The following is a 14,139-nucleotide window of genomic DNA, read 5'->3' as shown; positions in this document are numbered from 1 at the left end:
TTACTATGCAGGGAGCTGAATTTCAAACTAGCTTTAAGAGGCTCTGCCTAATTTTACATCAGAGGTATTATACTGTGACTGACGTTATCAGTGTTGACCTGAGTGAACTTAAATGATTAACCCTAAGCTAATGATTAAAAAGGTCAACAGACATGCCTCCTGTATATATAAGTCACCTATAGTAGGTACATATATACCTATAGCTGAACAGCTTACACTGTTACATGCATTTTTTTGGTATTTCGTTCTACCTGTAAACTACAGCTGCTGTTCCTCTCTGAAATCTTTTCAAATTCCCAGGGTTAATTTCCTGAAATGATGTCATGGAACTGTCTTTGTATTATGACATAAATTAAACAAAACAATAGACATTGCATATGAAGCATTTATCATAATACTGTTTATATTAAAATTCGTTTAAGTGTAGGGGAGGGGACAAATTGTTTTTATCTCATGTTTACAATATTTCGAAACTTGCCAAACTTGCAATAACAACTCTGATTACTATGGTGTCACCAAAGCTGTGCTATGGTGTAGTAATATAAATGGTATTGAAATGAATACATGGTATATTAGTTTATGACTATGATAAAGTAATGATATATTTGATAAAAGGTTAATATAATAGGTTGAAATACTAACGATGTTGAAGGGGAGGGGTTTTGTGACAAGTGTATTTGCAAAATTCGCAGATGTTGCAGCTTTATTGTTCTCTTCGACGTCTGTCTCTGTTAAAGTTTTTGGCTGGTTCGTTCGAAATAATCAACAGCTTTCTTCTTCAACTGATTGTAGAGTGCTGGTATCAATTGGTTCAATGGCGCCCAAGTCAATGTGAGTCTGGGAAAACAGTGATTATGAAAGTTAACGATCAATAGACAGCTGTTGTCATGCGAACTTCCAAACATTGTAAAACATTAGATGACAGATATTATCTACAAATAAAATAATTTTGTAGTTAGGAACGTCAGCAAATTTCAGTTTAGAGGCTAGATAAATAAAGAGAATCATGGCTTATTTAAACGCACTTGACAAATTGAGTCTCTCCTTGCAAAACCTTCCCTATGTACGCATCTTAGACTGTTAGATTCCACTGGACCCCTCCAGTAGACTTAAGGTTATGACTCAGTACAAGTGATTGATAAATGTTATTCTTATCACCTTTCCATCGCACTTCAATTTCTCCAGCTTGGCCGTTAATTCAGTGAAACAAGGTCTCTTCTTCTTACTTGCATTCCAACAACTCAACATGATGGCGTACCTGAGAATGATTAGTGTCAATTTTAAGGACTGTTCACTGGAGAGAGCAAACGCCGACAGAAGGGTATTTGCTATATGAAGTTACATTTTGATTTTAAGTTGAAGTTTTTTTTTTCCACACAGGTTCCATCTCTATTCCAAATTTAGCAAAATCAATTCAAATGAAAAAGTACTTTACTCGGAAAAATTACCCAACTCACACCTCTATAATCACCAATTTGAAGGTACAGGCATATATATATATATAATATATATATATATATATATATATATATATATATATATATATATATATATATATATATATATATATATATATATATATATATATATAATGCTAAACGCAGATATATCAATTATATTAGGGCTTTGTGATATTAAGGATGCAAGTTCGATGATATGATACTAAATGCCCGCAAATACCATACTTGGGTAGGGACATTAATCGTAGTAACTATGTAACTCTCAAAATGTCATCTGTATCAAATATTAGGATAAAAAATCTATTTATATACTTCTCCTACCACTGTATTGTAAAGTTGATTAATCGGTTCTTCGTATATGCCTTCGGAATCCGTGCTATTGGATTTGTCGTTGTTATGATGTTCATATATATTCATGATCACCGAAGGCAACAACTTATCAAGATCCCCTAGTGCGCCCTCGTCTGGTGGACTTGATGATTCGTCTGAATTCTTAACATACACTATATCTGTAAAACGGCGCAATGATCAAAGGAAGATATGAAAAAAATGGAGATTCGCAGAATTTACATGATTAAAAATCATTAGTAATAAATTTGAAGCGAGTTATGTGAGAGGCATTCTCCTATTACGGCATACTACCCCAATTTGCATTCAATTGAAGATCCATGTGATATAGGGAGTGTGTATGCATTTCAGTTAAGCAAACCTTTCGATGTAACGGATTGAAGGAAACCAGACAAGAAATATTAGGTTAAAATACGTGATGAAGTAAGCATTTGATTAAACAGAGAAATATCAACCCATTCCGTCCATGAACAAAGAAATAAAAAACATGGATAAACAATATGCAATAGGTTTAATATCAAAATTGCATGCAAAAAAGAAATAATTGTACAAGTTGTACGAGTGAGGTTTGTAAAGCGTGATGAATAGAGTTTTATATATGCTCACTTGTACTATGTGTTTGTGTCTTCTTCATATGCTTGCAATACAGTATAACCCCAACAATAATTGCCAAGATTGCTACCAGAGGGATAACGACTGCAGCGGTAACAGATACATCACTTGATTCTTGAAGACCTAATATAATTAAGGTAGATAAATACAAAATTTTTCATTTTTCTGTCAAATTTTCAAAATTCTCTGAGAATACGCCTTGAAGTAAGACCCAGAATTGAGATGTGTCGCCAGTTCAATATAAGGAATGCTTTCCGTGTAATTCACGATTTTTAAAAATCAAAACAAATGCACGTGGCTATCCCGGTTAAATCGGGGAGTTTTTGTAAACATTGTGGACATATTTGCATCGCTATTTGCGTAATCTCCCTTGAGTGACACAACGGTGCGTGGCACGAGCTAATTTACATAATGACGTGCTGTGACTTCTCAAAACACAAGGATTACTTCCGTCTGTAAACAATAAACCATAATTAAATGTTTGTCGAAGCCTAGTCCAATAAACAAGTATTCGTACAGTTCCAGACATAGTCTACACCAGACAGCAAGTCATTTTTCTTAGTGTGGTCAAGACATTGTGTCAACGACGATTTCTCAGCAGTGCGACGTTTTATCACTCTTTGCTTAGGGTTGGTAGGAGCCTGCACACGCCGCTTTACGGTGGTTGACGTCTTTTTCGCCATGTTAGATAAACAATTACAGTGTTCATTCTAGGATTTAAAAACTGTGGGCCCCAACTCCTGTCCCAACAGGGCCATTTTAGAAAATCGGGGGCCATCATCATCACACATTTAAAAACCTTGAATTTTCTGCAGAAAATACTATAGTCTATCAAGTCAAGAAAAGGAGAATACTGGAGATCGGACGCCCCGTTAACCAACCAAGCCTACTAGTACTGCAAAGTTGTCCCTTGTACGTACGCAACAGGCCCAACAATGGCAACAGCAAACCGTTTGGTTTGATTCAATTGTTTACGTAACTTATGTGATGAATTATTGATATGTCGGACTTGAACAACTGTACAAATTGCTAAGGACTGTGATTTTGACGACTGTGGAAACGATCATGATCAAAGCTTAGCGCACCGGTAGGATTTCTCCGAGAGTGGCCCTCGATTTGCACGCATCGACAATTACTGATACACTGATACAGCACGAGAGTGTAACCCGTACGACCTAAATAAAGTGATCGATACATCAACTTTTAAACATAACTTTACACAGCGGTGTTGTTCTATGCAAAGACCTGGCTACTCTGGAAAACGAGATGTGTCCGACCTAAAATGTGTTGCTCTTCAAAACGATCATGGATGTTTTCCTTGCAGTGCTCAACGTTTCGTTTGTATAGACGGTAGACGTTGCAAACGCTTCAATCAAACGTTTAAAGCCAAACGTTTCAAGCGTTTTTCTCAAACGCTGCCCGATCATCCTGGGTTCATCAACTATACCAGTGTCAAAAATCCGAGAGGCGACTAGCTTTCCACCATTACGCAGCGGCCAGTGCCCTGGGGCCAGTGCCGTTGTTATACTTTCATATCATCGGCCATGCCACATGCTTACGGCTCCAATACACCGTTGCCCCTACATCAGTCCTTTCTACCCAGCTCCCTATGTACCACCATATATGCTGTAGTGGGTATTTAATTGCAAAGGTTGATGCATGGGTAACTGAATCGTTTTTACATGTCACACTATGACTGGGGTAATGACCTTCGGGAGGGAGCTACGCGAATGAACTATGAATTACGTGAACTCTGCGCGATCGACCCATATAATGTTGCATCCTTAGTGGCGCATCAAACGTAGAAATGAGGGCCATTCGAGATTTTATTGCGCGAATTGCGCAATGGTGCATCCTAGAATTAATTCTGCAATTAGTGCGATAGTACAATATCAACACTATCATCTACGGTTCTGCAATGTCTATAGCGTGTGAGGGGAGTGTGATCTGGGGAACGCAAACAAGTACTTTACATATGAATTTAGGACAAGCCCGTCAGTAATGACTGCTGACGTCATTGTTTTTCCCACTGAAGCCATTCGCTGTGGCGACGTGTCGACACGCAAGGCTCCAAAAAATTGGTAGTTTTCCGCGATTTATTTTATTTTCCTGGGACTTCTCTGAACAACTGTCTTTCCAGGTCGACATCATCACTTGGTAACAAAGTATGCCCGTGTTGAGGCTCACGCACGTTTAATTATCAAATGCCGTAGCGTAGAATTATCAAAACATGGTTTTTTTTTGCGTTTTTCTCGAATTCAATGTGTGAATGAAGTACCCGTCTTTGGCACCTCGTCAATTCGCGCTCACAAAGACTAGCTGCTTGAAATTCACACTGTCCATTGGAAACATAATGAACTCAAAATTCGTGTCTGGGATTTCCTTTATGTGCCTTCCTTTTTTTTTAATGCGCTCTTAAAGGTGTTGGACGAAGGCGATTTTCAAGGAATTATAATTACCACGCCATATAATTTGAATGGAGCCTCCGAGAAAAAATCGCAGACACTGTTTTGAAGGATATTGTCAAGGCTTGTCAATGAAGAAATTCCAACCGGAAATCTTGCAGCGTGTTTGCATAAGGCAGGAAAAAACCGGTTTTGGAAGGTTCAGCAAAACGCTTGTCACGTGACTCTTATTCAAATAATGACCGTGTACTGTGCTTGGTCGGATAGCTCTATATCAGGGCTTTCAGAAAATGTATACTTTACTGGGGTTTGGGACGTGTTCAATTGAGAAAAAAGTAAAAATCTGAAAGTGTCTAAAAGGTATTTATCATCGTTGAACTCGGCATCGCACTAAAATGTCTTGTGTATGCCCTTTGTTTTAAAAACGCTTAAAATATCATGTAATAAACAACGAAATGAAACCACAAATTACGGAGAATAATAATTATCCACGATTATTTATTTCCCTTGTTGTTGTCAACTGTGTCATGGACGTAAAATAAACCTATAGACTGTGCATACACACGTTATTTGTGTCGCAAGTTTACCGGTAGCGGTACAATTATAGTCATCGTCACCTTCCCTGCAACTGTAGTGGCCCTGGGGCCGTTTTGTCAGTGATGTACCTGAATATAATCATCATCGCCGCAGTTTTGATCTGCTTCTCCAAAGTTATCCGGCGGTACTGGCACAGCAAACGACCTTCCCGCGTTCCGGAAATAACTACTGATATTCGCGCTGCATTAGTTCCGTGAACCTTGTGTCTAGTTTTTATCTCTTGACCATATTTGTTTGTATCGCAGGATTACTAATTTCGTAACTGAGTCAGGTTGATTCTTGTATCTCCACCGATCTTCACAGCATAGTCGAGCCTAGCCAGACCGGGTACGTGGGCTCTCCGACTCATGGATACCTACCAGACACTGTACCGTACCGTCGTACGCATTTCGTGACATCGACACTGCACTGATGGCCTCGCATGACGTCATGTCACGTGACCATTTCGCGGCCAATATGAATTCAGATTTTTTAAGAGGACCTGTATTTCGAGTGTTTTATGTATGAAATATAATATTATAGAAATGAATACACAAAATAATTTTTAATGATTTGGGTATTATGGCTTTTTTACTAAACAACAGTATTAAGTTCAAATTAAACAAAATCAGGTAATATATGGACTTTAAATATTCCATTTCACACACGCTACCAAGTCACCTGGGCAATGAGCACACACATTCAGTCAATATTCCAAGCTTAGTATGTTTATCACTATCAGTGGGCTGGACACTTGTTTGACAGTGGTTGGGCCTGCAAGAGCCTCTCTTTCCAGTTACCTTTATTAAAACATTACAGGCTCTTGCCTACTGACTGCCAAACTCGTGTCCTTGTCTGTTATTCTACTTCATAATTATTATGAAAAAATGAAAAAATAACAGGTTGACAGAATCCCGTACAGACGCAGAGGCATTGAACTGGGAAATTAGACGTGCGGATATTGTATCATAAAATACAAGAATAAGGAATAGTTAAATATAACTGATGTTTGTAAGTGCGAACAAGGATTTCTCAGTTCAAACAGTGAATTATTTGCATAAGATACGTTAGATCGTAACTTACTATTTTGACTTAAAGATTGACCAGGGACAGGTGCCTAATATGGGACAGGATGCGCTAACCGTTTTAAAACACCTGGCATCATTTTATGGTTCTTTTACCTCGGGATAATATATCATTTTCACGTCTTTAAAAGTGATATGTGTACTGGTATGGTATTGTTTTCATAACCTGTGCTATCCTGTACTTAACCAAACTTTGTTATTGTGTGCTGTACTTTTTGTGCTTTCATGAAAGCTTTTTCTACACTGATATTTTGTGACTGTGAAAACAAAGAATCACACTTCATCACATCTATTTACGAAATATTTAATTTCTGTGCATATCAAATAAAGACATTGTTGCAGACTAAGCCAGGAAGTTGGAGTAGACGGCCATGGTAACCTCATACCAATCTGAATAAAATCAGATGCAGAGTACGGCGACGTCTTCTTATGCGTACGCGGTATTCTCTCGCTGTCGCCTCTCACTACATCTGACCAACTCCCATGGAAGATCGCGTTCAAATCTCACGCACTGAAGCAGCCAATCAGATTGCACGTTACGCGATCCATGTAAACATCCGATCTAATTGTTATTCAAATCTGCAGCGTCAAGTACACAACACGACGCACTTTCAAATTTCAGTCTAGAATTTTGTGGCCGCTCAGCTGCCTTGTACACATTATATTGGAGTGTATAAGTAACAGGTACTGTAGAACTGATTAGCCTAAGTCGTTCACTGGGCGCTGCTCACTGTATGTGTATGTCTCAAAAGTAGCCCTGCATAAGATGCTGTGTGTTCCCGGTGTATCTATGGCCTGAGCTCCCACCACAGCCCTGCTGACTGTGCTACCACGGCGACCGCAGTTCCAATTTGGATCGCGCACAAAAAACTACATTTTCTAACTACTTTCGGCCGAAATCCGATGTATGCCTACCCAAGACACTCAATCGCTTACTCACAGATTGCAAAAAAAAATGATGTAAACCGGAGAGGTGGGACAGTTGCGAGCTCGGTCAGTGCCCACGCCAACCAACTCGGCCAGTGGGAGAGGTCGGCCACTTACACATGATCATATGATGATTGCGTACATTTTCTCTTCACAGTAAACAGATCCTTTTATACGCATGCCAATTTTAGTTTTTCGATGTTATGTTGTTGAACATTCAGAAAACAATGAGAAGATGTTCCACTCTGAAAAACACGTCGGCTTCGGCATTTCTGCAGATCGCGACTCGGAGCAGGTCGCAGGCGTATAATGACTTAATTGTTATTGTTGGATGAATAACGTTTTATGTTATGGTTTGACGGCAGTAAATTGTAAGTTTACAGAGTTTTTTTAATGGAAGGAAAACTAGATGTACCACACTGTGCGGCTGATGTCATCTAGACTTGTAGTTAGTGTTGTTCAAGCAAGTAGGTAACTTCATGGTGGAAGGAAGTTTGCAAACATCACGCTCATGAATGGCATTGGCATCGCTTTCACATAACTTTTGCGAGACCTAGAAAATAGGTATACACTGTAGTCTCATCATATAACCATACTCCTACTGGCCGAGTTCGCCTACTTGCTGACTTCTCCAGCAGGCCGAGCTCGCAACTCGAATTCTGCCACAGACCAGGGCCAAGTTCGCAACTGGCCGACCTCTCTTCTATTCAAAAATTTGCACTACTCCCACACCGTTTGTAATAGTTTACCAGCGATTCACGGTCGGCTAGGTGTCCAGGAACCGGCCATATCTTGAAATAACATACCTAATGGAGTTATCTAATGAGTTACTTGGCTGAAAGTAGTTAGAAATGGTTTATACACTGTCCAAATCAGGATAAGTCGCCGTGTATTCCTCTCTGCAGGGCTGTAACGGGAGGCCGTACATTACACCGGGACACACAGCATCGTACACACGGCTGGTCTCAAACTCTATCCGCATGATTTCCGTTTGCACAGTTATTAATAAAAGGCATGTTTCAACATAAAAATTAAAGACAGGCGATTTTAAAATTCGCTGTGCGCCTTTGTTTACAACTTGGTGGATAGCGCAGTTACACACTTCTGATTTTCATGCATCTTCTTCGTGCATATGCATGCTTGCGAGGCATACCTATTGTCCTCTGTTTTGGCCAGAGCGCGAGATTTGAACGCGACCTTCTATGGGAGTTGGTCAGATGTAGTGAGAGGTGACAGTGAGGGAATACCACGTATGCATAAGAAAACGTCGCCGTACTCTACATCTGATTTTAATCAGATTGACCTCATACATACGGAGCACTCATTTTCCTGAATTTCGGAAACACCACTGGGAGGGAGTTAGAAAGAGCAACTGAACTGTTATGGTAAAATGGTAACGACCCAAAAAATGGCAAACGACCGAGGGAGAATCCAATGGCAGGTCTGCATGGTTGCTTTACGAGTGACACCTGTACACCTGAGGTAAAAGATGCACCTAAATCAGAAGTAGAGCAGCACATTGAGCTCACTGCAGGAAAGCGCAAGAGAAAGTCCACAGAAGCTCGACTTCAGGGCCTTCACTCTGTCAGTCGAGCCAATAAGAAACTGATAGGGATCGCAACATCAGTACAAACATGACGAGCAAAAGTTTACTACATCAGAAGAAAGATCATACAACAAAAGTGAAGCTTGTGAAAAGGTTGAGATGATAACTAGATGGCAACTCCCCAAAACAGGCAATACAGGGGCATGGAAAGAGTTAGATAAGAAGTTTTCTGAAGCACTTTCAACCCTAGCCAAGTAAGGGGACCCAGCCACAAAGTTGGAAAGAAGAGGAATTTATTTACAATTTCAGGAAAGAAAAAATGGCTTAAAGCAGCAGTGACATCACCAATCAGAAAAACAAATAAACAAACAAAGTCTTGATCAACGAAGAATAAGAAGATTAAAGAAAGATTTGAAGAGAAAATCGAACGAACATCGGGTAGTAAAGACCTAAGCAGGAGATTTGCTAGATGAATAAAATACATCCTGAAAATGATCACATTACTCAATAAAGTTTGAAAATTAGACATGAAGCCAAAAGACAATAAAGAGTATTCAGACTCTCAAAAGTGCTTCAAAACAAACCCGGATCAGTATTTAAAGAATATGTTAGACACCCAGATAAGTAGGGACATCCTGATTTTTAGGAAGGAAGTAGCGGATAAATATTTTAAGACCAATTACAGAGACAATAAACGATAGTATAGATATAACTCTCTGAAGGGGATCCCAAAGTAAGAAAATCATAGACACATCTTCAACGGAAAACCTCCATCTCCGATAGAGCTACAAAAGGATGTCTTGTATAAGAGAAACAAATCAACACCATGCAAAGATGCTATTCCACAAGAAGTGCCCAGGAGTTCCATCCATTCCATCTTGAAAAATAATTTAGGATTCCATTATCCTGGAGAGTAGGCGAAGGCGTTCTTATCCCCCAGGAGGAGGACCAAACCAAACCTGAGTTGTTCAGAAATATATCATTAAAATTGTAAGCGGGAAGTTGTTTTACAATGATTTGGCAACAGACTGCTTTCATATATAGTTGGAAATAGCTACATAAATCGAGCCATTCAAATAGGTTTCGTACCAGGTGTAGCAGGATGTGTAGAACATACGCGAGTGCTGATTGATACCTTTCTAGACGCCAAACGGAATGCAAAAAAGATCGTAGTTGCCTGGTGGCACTTGGCCAATGCAGTCGTTTCGGTGACTCATGATCTTATCCACTTAGCAATTAATTGGTGCCACTTACTAGCCAGCATCCGCGAACTCACATTTTTTTACTCTGATGAATTGTTTGTTAGAGTGAAAACCAGCCAGTGAACATCTGCGTGGCTCATGTACCAATTAGGACAATTTCAAGGTTGTCCACTATAAGTAGTTCTCTTTTGATTGTGTTCAACTTACTTTTGAGCTTATGAAGACAAAGGAAATCCTTGGTCACCAATTTTAAACCCAGATATCATAAAAATATATAAAGCCTACGCTGATGACCTGACTCTCATTCCAAGAAATAAGGAAGGTTGTGAAGAGATCCTTTACCTTATGGAAGTATTTCTTAAATGGACCAGAACCTTGTGAGCTAAGCCAGCAAAATTCAGGACTATGTCAATGAAGAAGATAACGTAGTCGTAAATGACCAGGAAAAGACTACCAGGCCTTACTGGCCATATAACCCACACCTAATGATCTAAGGTAAAGATATGCCCTTTATCCATCAGGCACCGATGATATTCCTCGTGCAGCAGATCTAGAAGGATGTGATTGAAATAGAGGCAGGAAAAAAGTCACCAAAAGGATGTAAGGGCCTGATGAAAAAAACAGACACAGATAAAGTGAACAAAACTGGGAAGTTATGGATTTACGAACACCAAATTTTGAATAGAACTACTTGGGAATTCATTATCGACCGTTTTCCCATTTAGCTTGCTGAAAGCCAAGAATCAACAGCAAACCATGAACAGAAGAAGGGGACAGGATTAGCATCTGCATCGAAAGAGATATAAGAATGGACTGCAAATCAAGGCACTGACAACACATCTCAAATGCATGCAGCTTGTAAAGTATCACATCCTAAAGTACGCTGCCGACAGAGCGACACAGTATGTCCATGGCCATAAGTAAAATGAGTGAAAGAGTTAGAGACCAGAGAAAGACACTCTTTCTTTAATGAGCTATGTAGAGGGCAAAAAGGAAGACTGGGAGTTGGTTTTGTAAAGAAGGATAACAAGATTGTGGCAGGAATGATAGACAATTCGAAAGTACATAGGAATATACTCACAAAATTCGTCAAAGAGGCTACTGAGGAGAACCTGAGTGTCAATGTGTATAGCATTACACCACAAGGCTGAAGGAAAACTGCAATGCAATTGGATATTATGTAGAATCTGAATTCCAAAAAATCTCTCTGAACTCTTTGCAGGATACTTTAAAATCTCCTCTAAATCTCAAGAACTGGAGTAACCATTCCCTTGGTTTATGTAAACTTCGTGGCTACAGCAACTGTACTATGATCCATATTTTCAACTGCTGCCAGTATTACTCAGGACAGGAAGGTACAACTGGAGGCATGGTATGGTATTACACCTAAGTATGCATGGCATCCTCTTGCAATTCTTCTGGTTAATGCACCCCCAGAAAATAATCAAAGACGTGTCAGTTGTCAGGGTTAGTTTTAAAGAATATAAAATACAACTTTACCAAAAATACAATTGAAATCCGACTTTGACTAGAGACGAGGAACATATATTCTTATACCGTTACTATCAAGACTGGGAAACAGTCTTGGATGAAGATAAGAATCCCCCCATGTTTCCTCCAGAAATTGTGGTAACAGCCGAGCCACCGTATGTCACCATTTATTCGACGAAAGAAAGAAAATGCGTGGTGGAAGAGTTGACAGTTCTAGCAGAAGAAAATTTTGTAGCAGCACACTCCAGGCAAAGTGCAATTATATGATCATTCAAGAGCGCCATGATGCTGGTTGGGTGAGACAGAATATATTGCAGTGGCAGTAGGTTCATGGCTCAAGTACATGGGTCTACTCGAATAAAGGAATCAGGACGGCTGTACATAGCATTTCCATGGCAGCCCTTATAACCACCTATACACTCTGGATTGCAAGGAATAACAGAATCATTGGCAGTTGGGAGTTGTTACAAAGACCATAAGGGGCAACAGCATGGAAGCTGGAGACAAATCGCACATCCTTAGTTCGGGGCAACTGCCACCTGTTTAAAGTTCGTTCAGGTAGTCAAAATGATCCTGGGCTCGGTACGACATCTTTACTTTCTGTGCATGTCAAAAAAAGACGTCATTGCAGACCAACCCAGGAAGTGGTTTTAAACGGTCATGGTGTTTACTCCAATCACTGCATGAAAACCCAAAAATTCAGATAAATTCACATTAATGAGTTGCCTGTATTACTGTGTAATACACGTGAATTCACATGAATCCACATGAATACAGGCTTGCTGAATCCAAAAAATGGATTCTTGACTGTATTCATCTGTATATGCACTCTTCAGCTAAAATACAGATAATAATCCATGTTAATACAGTACGTATTATAGGGTTTTTATGCAGTGAATAAGTTTACTTTACCTCTCTGCTATAACACCTATGACATCCGTAAAAGTCAGAGGCTAGTTCTTGCATTTGACAGGAAACAACATACCTTTTAGCTGACAGCATAATCTAAATAAATTTGAAATAATTTCTTTATATAAATTAGGCCCACTTTTCTTTACCCAACAATTTATAAATTGTATTTAGATATGATCGTGAGCCCATGATGCATACCTCGAGCACTGCGGTCCAAAGGCTCCCCATTTTGGGCAATAATAGCGTCCCAACTTTTTTGCCACACATAAGTCGAGTATGAATACAAAAAGTCAAATCCACCTTCCGCGTTTTGTTGAAAATTTCATCAAATTTCCTCGCTGCACAGCTAGATAAAAGAGTCGCAGATTCCATTTCCCGTATATGTTGCCCTTTCCATTATGATTTTTTAAAATATAATCCCATGGTATTTTTCTCTGTTTGACGTCATCGTATACGAGTGTTTTTCGCAGAGCCATACAACTTCGTGCTGAATCGCGAAGTTGTGCGGCTCCGCAAAAAAAACACGAGTAAACGATGATTTCATCACATGAACAGTCTTCTTATTTTTCTTTTGACGTCGATGGATCGAAATTATTGTAACAAATTGCATGAATTTCGTCGCGGTTTGTGTTTTGCTTACGCGGATTACTTTCATTTAATGAGTAAAGCGGCCCGTCACCAAGGAGATACTTTCATTCATAAATCCCATTTAGCTGAAATTATTTTGATACATCGAATGCTATCTCCACCAACCGGACGTACGGATTCGGTCACGTGAACGTGTCAATCATTTTCTCGCACTTTACAGATGCCAAAGCAAGTCAGCCATCGGCGGGCATAGCTTTCAGCGAGCTAGCGACGGATAGCCATTGTATTCAAAGTTATTTAATATTTACAAATAGATTTATGAAGTATTTACAACAACATGATCAAAAATCCCACCTCCGTGTCAGCTATTTGGCAAGCTTTCCGCCTCCACTTTGGATTCAAATCTGCGGGCGCCTACATCTTAGACTTCAATGACTGTTTGGTTGAACCGGACAAACCTTCCTGAAGACCTTCATCAACGGTTGGTTTCCTTCATTTAAGACAACTTACTCATGAAAGATGACAATATCACACATTTTGGTCAGCGACCAGACTTTGACGAGGAAAGGACACCCACTCTAGAAAGCCTCACATGGTTACGATTACTACACCCTAGCTTACCTACATTAGTCAATCAACGTTATGGAAATGACTTAAAGTCAAATACACTAGAATTACTCAAACCTGACATTTCCCAAGCCTTGGACACACTGCTAGAAGAGGTGCATTCGTTGTCTGATGCAAAGGCATTACAGTCAGCACAAATACGGTCAGCACAAAATCGTAAACAACGTGCAAAAACTTGCCTATTATGTAAACAGGCTGGCAAACAGAGTTACAACCGCTTCCTTACAGCTTGTCAATACCTACCTGCTGAAGACAGGCAGTATATTATTTAAACCCGTAAAACCACATGTCTAGATGACGAGTATCCTGATGATTCACACCATGACATGCAAGAGCATTTCGGCTCCATGACTGTCACAA

The 14,139-nt window shown here is 39.6% G+C and overlaps 1 long non-coding RNA gene across 1 annotated transcript; it reads right to left on the bottom strand.

Annotated features, from left to right (window-relative positions):
* Positions 1-432: 432 nt before the first annotated feature.
* Positions 433-2,591, bottom strand: LOC139129805 (uncharacterized). Its single transcript, XR_011551687.1, has 4 exons — positions 2,415-2,591; positions 1,782-1,969; positions 1,159-1,258; positions 433-837 (listed from the first exon to the last, which is right to left on the bottom strand). It is a non-coding gene; the product is annotated as an uncharacterized lncRNA (long non-coding RNA).
* Between the last annotated feature and the right edge of the window lie 11,548 nt (positions 2,592-14,139).

Source organism: Ptychodera flava, chromosome 3 (assembly GCF_041260155.1).
Source record: "Ptychodera flava strain L36383 chromosome 3, AS_Pfla_20210202, whole genome shotgun sequence".
Classification (NCBI taxonomy): Eukaryota; Metazoa; Hemichordata; class Enteropneusta; family Ptychoderidae; genus Ptychodera; species Ptychodera flava.
The sequence above is the reverse complement of the archived record's forward strand: the minus strand, read 5'-3'. Positions and strand labels throughout refer to the sequence as shown.